The sequence below is a fragment of the Miniopterus schreibersii genome, assembly GCF_964146895.1.
Source record: "Miniopterus schreibersii genome assembly, chromosome: 19".
Classification (NCBI taxonomy): domain Eukaryota; kingdom Metazoa; phylum Chordata; class Mammalia; order Chiroptera; family Miniopteridae; genus Miniopterus; species Miniopterus schreibersii.
Genome location: NC_138119.1, coordinates 30,927,274 through 30,934,213, shown reverse-complemented (window position 1 = coordinate 30,934,213; position 6,940 = coordinate 30,927,274).

Below are 6,940 nucleotides of genomic sequence, written 5' to 3'. Positions count from 1 at the left end.
CCAGTTTAACTGCTGGGACATTTCCATCCACAGCCTGCAGTCTCACAGGGACTACTCGTAGAACCCTGCTTTTGGCTTCAAACACTAGATCTCCCAGCCTGGAGATAGAAGTAGGAAACATTGGGTTTTACCCCAAAGGATCTGTTTTTGAATAGGGGGTGTGGGGTTGGGCGGGGTGTGATGTACCTGGAGACTTTTCAGTCAGGGGCTAGAGACAATCGTGCCCTGCTCCCTTCAACAGTTCTCATGTCCTCTTGTAATCTTGCCACAGCTCAACCCCCTCTATGTAAAACCTTGATCTCCCTCATATCCCTTCCCCACCTTCCATTTTTCCCCCCAACTGGAAACGGTTCCTCTCTCCTGTGTTTTCTTTTTTTTAAAAGAATTAATTGAAATATACCAGACATGGGAAAGTGCACAAAGCCTTAGTGTACAGGTCAACAAGTCATGACACGGTGAACATACACATATACCCGCTGCCCAGATCAAGAATTAGGTCATTACTGGCAGCTCAGAAGCCTTCCTCAATCCCCTCCCAGTCACTACCCCAGCCTCCTTCCCAAAGTTAGCCTCTATCTAACACCACAGCTTAGTTTTGCCTGCTTTTGAACTTTATATAAGTGAAACCATTCAGTAAGTATTTTTCTATGCCTGGCTTCTCTCGCTAAATATTATGCCTGAAAAATTAATGCATAACCTTGTGGTAGCATTAACGTATTCATTTTCATTACTGTTATTATGTCAGTAAATGAACATACTACAATTTATTCACCTGTTATTCTGTTGATGAACATTTGGGTTGCTCCCAGTTTGGGTTTTTATGAATAATGCTGCTATAACAATTTTGTTTGTGTCCTTAGGTCTACTTATGTTCATATTTCTGTTTGATATATACCTAGGAACAGAACTCTATGGGTCACAGAGTAGGGATGTGTTTAAGTGTCTGTAAATCTACCAAATAATTTTCCAAAGTGCTCGTGTTAATTTACACTCCTGCCAGCAGCATCTTAGAGTTCCGATTGCTCCATATCTTCAACACTTTGTATTGTCAAGCTAAAAAGATTAAAAAAATTTAGCCATTAAGGTGGGTGTGTAGTGATATCTCATTGTGGTTTAAACTTGCATGTATCTGATAACCAATGAAGTCAAACACTTTTTCATATATTTATTTGCCACTTGGATATCTGTTCAAGTATTTTATCCATTTGGGGGATCAGTTTTCTCTTAGGTTTTCTGTCCTATTGCTTTGTAGGAGTTCTTTGTATATTTCAAATATGAGTCCTTTGTTAGTTATAGGTACTGCAAATATTTCTGTGAGTGTATAAATACAGAGGGCCTCAGTTTTGGGATCTTCTGAAGCCTCAGGGCCACTGGGGCTTTATGTCTGTTTTGATCACTAGTGTATTACCAGCTTCTGACACTTAGTAGGTACTCAACAAATGCATGAATGAATGAGATGGATGAGATGGATGAGACTCATCTAGATAGTTTGCTGTGTGTTGTGCTGATCCCTCCGGTCAAACACCAAGAGGGCCTGGAGGGAGCAGATTTCCTTCCAGCCCAGACAGCTGTGATCTTGGGAAGGGGAAGACACCCCACTCTTCCCTACTGAAAAAGCAGAAATAGTAGGTAGCAATCCAGCCACATGCTTCAAAAAGAGAGACTCAGTTGGGGTGGAGGGGGCGATGATGTTAAGGAGATGGTGAGGGTGAGCATCACAGTGGACCTTTGTGTGACAAAAACCTCCAAAGGTCATGTAGGTCCTATTACCTCAAGATATGCCCTCTCTCTCTCTCTCTCTCTCTCTCTCTTAAAATATAACTTCATTGATTTCAGAGAGAGGAAGGGAGAGAGAGTTGAAATGTCAATGATGAGAGAGTCATTGATCGGCTGCCTCCTGCATGTCCCCGACTGGGGAATGATCCCGAAACCTGGGCCTGTGCCCTGACCAGGAATCAAACTGTGATCTTATAGATCCTAGGTCAATGCTCAACTGCTGATCCACGCCCGGCTGGGCAAAACATGCCCTTTCTTAAAGCTTGTTAGCCAAAGAGCTCTTCTACCCTTAGAAACACTCCCCCCCCCCCCCCCAAAGGAGGTGACTTTGGTTGCAGGTTCTAGTTCCTACTTTTTTTTTTTTTTTTTTTTTTACCAGATCTGGCTTTAACTTTTACATGGCCTGCAATGTCTATCCTGAATATGGGAGATTATTAAGTCACTGCCAGCCCCTTCTGTTCCAAGAAGACTTTTCCCAGGCCTGCTGCATTCTACAGCATTTTTCTGCTACTCTCTTTCCCTCCAGCGTCCTCTCCTTCTCCTCCTTCAGCTATAGCTGGTACCATGTCAGGTCAGATGTCTCTGACTAACTCCCATTACAAAAGGAGAGAGATTTCTCCCTTGCAACACGCTAAGAAACTCAGAGTCCCCTCCCCAGGGCCTCCAGAAGACAATGAGGCTAGTAGTAGCTCCATAATTTCCTATATAGGATGATCTTGGGGTAGCCCTCTAGATGACTTGTCAGGAAATGGCTTTTGTGTAACAAGCACAAAATTTTCACTTAGAATGTGAGGTTATTGGTGGAGGCAGGGGATTTGGGGAAGGGGAAAGTGTTGATCGCTGCCAGGGGCCTGTGAGGGAAGCGCCTCTGTGGAGCAGACTTCTTCAGTCTTGGCTTGGCACTTTTCCAAATCTATGGTTAATTTAGCCTCCATCCTGAGGTCCTCCAGGCCCCATGGCCTTCCTTTAGGGACAGCTGCTGTCCATCAATGGCTTCTCCATGGACAAACTAGGTACTCACCCTGAAACATTGTACATTTCTAGAGCCCTGTAAATCCTGGATCCCTTAGCCAGCGGGGTATAGTCACAAGACTAGCCAGAAATGGCTGGAAACTTTTGTGTCTTTTGTTCCTTCTAGGGATGGTACCCACTCCCATTTCCCCCCAGCTATAACCTGTCCCCTGCTATCTCCCTCCCAGACTTCAACTTCTTTCCTGCTGCCCAGAGCTGAGGTGCCATCCCCTTCCAGCCTCATTCAGTTCTAGGAAGATGTAGTGATCGGGGTGGAGTGGGGAAGTGTGGCCAGCTGTGCTCAGAGCTAGTTGCTATCACCATCCCCTTTGCTTCTGTCTAACGCAGCTCCCTCTGTCCAGAGGCCCCCAGATTCCCTCCCTGGGGTTCCTCTAGGCAGAATGGTTCCAGGTATTTTGGAACTTCAGTTCTGAAATTACTGAGTATAGCTGGGAAGCCTTAGCAGCAAGCAAAATAATCTGGTGAACTGTAACTGGAGGTAGAGGAGTACTTTTTGAGAGGCAGAATGGGAGGTGCCACAGCTTCGCAATCACATGGGTTTGAATCCATGCTTGCCCACATAAGGCGTGTGGACTTGGACAAGCTCCTTTCTGTCTTTGAGCTACATCTATAAAATGGAGACACTACTCTCTCAGACATGCTGTGAGGATTAGTGGTAATATAGCACTTGGAACATTTACTGCACATAGTAGGAATATTATGGTTTCCCCAAAAAGGAAGAGCCACAAACAGGGACTGGGCATCTGGAAGGGGCAGCTCAGGATCTCTGGGACTCATACTGAAGTCTAGCCTTCAGAGTGTGAGAGCACTCCTTACTGCAAAGGGGTAAAGATAAACAGCCTCCGCACCTCACAGTGGACTGTGGATTCCGGTGGGGAGCTGGTCTCAGGAGCAGCATCCCTGCAGTGGTTCATCAGCCAAAAATTAGTAAGCTTTATTCTTCCAGAGCCAGGATGCAAGAAAATTGTACTTTGCAACCAGATTACTGACTTTCAAACTGCCTTCTGTGTTTACTGCCCTTTGATTACCCATTGCTAGCTCAGGGTTTCCTAAACTGGCCTGGTCGTAGGAATCACCTGTGGGTACTTGTTTTAAAATATAGATTTCCAGCCCTCTCTCCTGGAAATTCTGTTTCCAAAGATCTGGGGCTAGGCCAGAAAACCCACTGTTTTAATTAGTGCCCCACATGACTCCCGTGGTCCCAACCTGCTGCTTCTCAACCGTTCTGCGTATTAGAACCTCCAGGGGCGCTTTAACCAATAGATACCTTTGTCATAGGAGGGAGCACTGACTTTTGTCTGGGAAGGCTCTGGAAGTCTTCCAAGACACGGAGATGCTTTGACTGAATCTTCCCGGGGAGATTTATATATTAACTCATTTAATCCCACTTTTAACCCTATGAAGTAGGCTGTTGCAAGATAACAGGTTAAAATCAAGTCAGTTATTTAGGTTAGTCATTAGAGAAATGCAAATCAAAATCACAATGGGGTACCACTTCTCACTCACTAGGTTGGCCATAAAAAAAAAAAAAGCAAACCCCCCCTCCCAAACAGAAAATAAGGTATTGGTGAGGATGTGGGGCAATTGGAACCTTTCTCCATTTGCTGATGGGAATGTAAAATGGTGCAGCTGCTGTAGATACAGTTTGTTGTTTCCTCAAAAAGTTAAACATAGAATGACCACATCACCCAGCAATTCCACTCCTAAGTATTTGCCTAAAAGAGTTGAAAACAGAGGAGAAAGTTATTCTAGTTAGAAACAGCAAAATGGCAGGCATGGAAGGGTGAATGTGGCATTTTCAGGGAACAGCAGATGACTCAACATGTGGCTGGATGCATGTAGAGAAGTGTAGGGTGAGAGAAAAAATGGTAGTGTTTGACATAAGTTATACAGCTTAAGACTTATTGTACATGCACTTATTGTTTTATGTGTTAGTTTTGTTTTCCCAACTAGATTACAAAGTCCTTGAGCATAGAGACTTCATATTTTTAAATTTACATTACTTTTTAAAAAATATGTCTTTATTGATTTCAGAGAGAGGAAGGGAGAGAGAGAAAGAAACATCAATGATGAGAGTCATTGATCGGCTGCCTCCTGCTCGCCCCCTACCAGGAATCGAACCCGAAACCCAGGCATGTGCCCTGACAGCTGAGTCATGATGGCTGGGCTAAATTGATATTAATTTTTAAAATGTCTTTTATTTATAAATTTCTGTGATGTTTGTTGACACACACTAATTTTTAAGACTATATTTGGAGTGTAGTTTCAGGTTTACAATGAAATTGATAGGACAATACAGAGATTTCCTCTATGCATCCTGCCCCCATACATGCATAGCCTCCCTATTATCAATATTACTCAGCAGATGAACCAATATTGAATTATTATAATCACCCAAAGTCCATAGTTTACCTTAGGGTTCACTCTTGATATTGTACAAATGTGAGATTGGACAAATGTACAATGATATACATATTTATCATTATAAGATCATACAGAGCATTTTCACTGCCCTAAAAATCCTTTGTGCTTCTCCCGTTCATAACCCCCCTCCCCCACAGCCACTGATCTTTTTTACTATCTCCCTAGTTTTGCCTTTTCTGGAATGTCATACAATTAGAACCACACAGTAGGTAGCCTTTTCAGATTGCCTGCTTTCATTTAGTAATCTACATTGAAGGTTCCTCCATGTCTTTTCATGGCTTGATAGCTCATTTCTTTTTAGTGCTGAATAATCATCCATTATCTGGATGTACCACAATTATTTATTCACCAATTGAAGGGTATCTTGGTCGCTTCCAAGTTTTGGCAATTATGAATAAGGCTGCCATAAACATACATGTGTAGATATAAGTTTTCAACTCCTCTGGGTAAATACCAAGGAGCTCCATTGCTGGATCATATAGTATGTTTAGTCGTAAGTATCCAAAGTGGCTGTACACTGTTTTGCATTTCAACTAGTAATGCATGAGTTCCTGTTGCTCCACACCCTCGCCAGATTTTGGTGTTTTCAGTGTTTCAGATTTTGGCAGTTGTAATAGGTGTGTAGAAATATCACATTATTGTTTTAATTTGCATTTGCCTGATGAGATATGATGTGGAACAACTTTTCGTATGCTTATTGGCCATCTGTATTTCTTTGGTGAGGTGTCTGTTAAGGTCTTTTGCCCATTTTCTTATTGTTGAGTTCTAAGAGTTTTTGTAAGTTTTGAATAACAGACCCTTATCAGATGTATCTTCTTAACCTTCTAATTTAAACTTACAAATTCAGTTCTTCTTTGATCAGACCCTTAGACCTTGAGTCTGACTCTCTTAGTGTCAATTTACGGTGCTATGTTGACGACCTCCAAATATCTTTGTCTTGGACTTTCCTTCTGATTCCAGATTTACGTGTCTCAGCACTTCCAACTTGTTATATCCAAAGCGGAGGTCATCATCTCCTGGATATCTGTTGCTTCTTTAGTCTTCCCCATCTCAGGAGATGGAGTTAACCTCCCATTTGCTCAAGTCAGCCACCTAGAAGCCATTTTTGATCCCTTCCTCTACCTCCCCATCAGCCCCCCATCCATCAATCACCAATCATCAATTGCCACCCATTGACTCCACCTCCTAAATAACTTTCCTTGATTTTTAAAACTGAAGTAAAGTTCATAGAACACGAAATTAACCATTTAAAAGCATGCAATCTATTTGCATTTATTATATTCACAGTGTTGTGCAACCATCACCTCTATTTAGTTCCGAGACATTTTCATTACCCCCAAAGGAAATCTCTTACCCATTAAGCAGCCACTCCCCACTCCCCCTTTCTCTGCCTCCTGGCAACCGCTAGTCTGCTTCCTGTCTCTATGGATTGTCCTGTTCTAAACATTTCATATAAATGGAACCATGCAACATGTGACCTTTGTGACTGGCTTCTTGCACTCAGCGTAATGTTTCCAAGGTTCACCCATGTTGTAGCATGTATCAGGGCTTCATTACTTTTTATGGTTGAATAATAGTCCATAGGATGAATATACCACATTTTGTTTATCTATTCATCTGCTTATGGACACTTGGCTTGTTTCCCCCTTTTGTCTATTGTGACTAGTGCTGCTATGAGCATTTGTGTACAAATTTTTGCTTGAATATC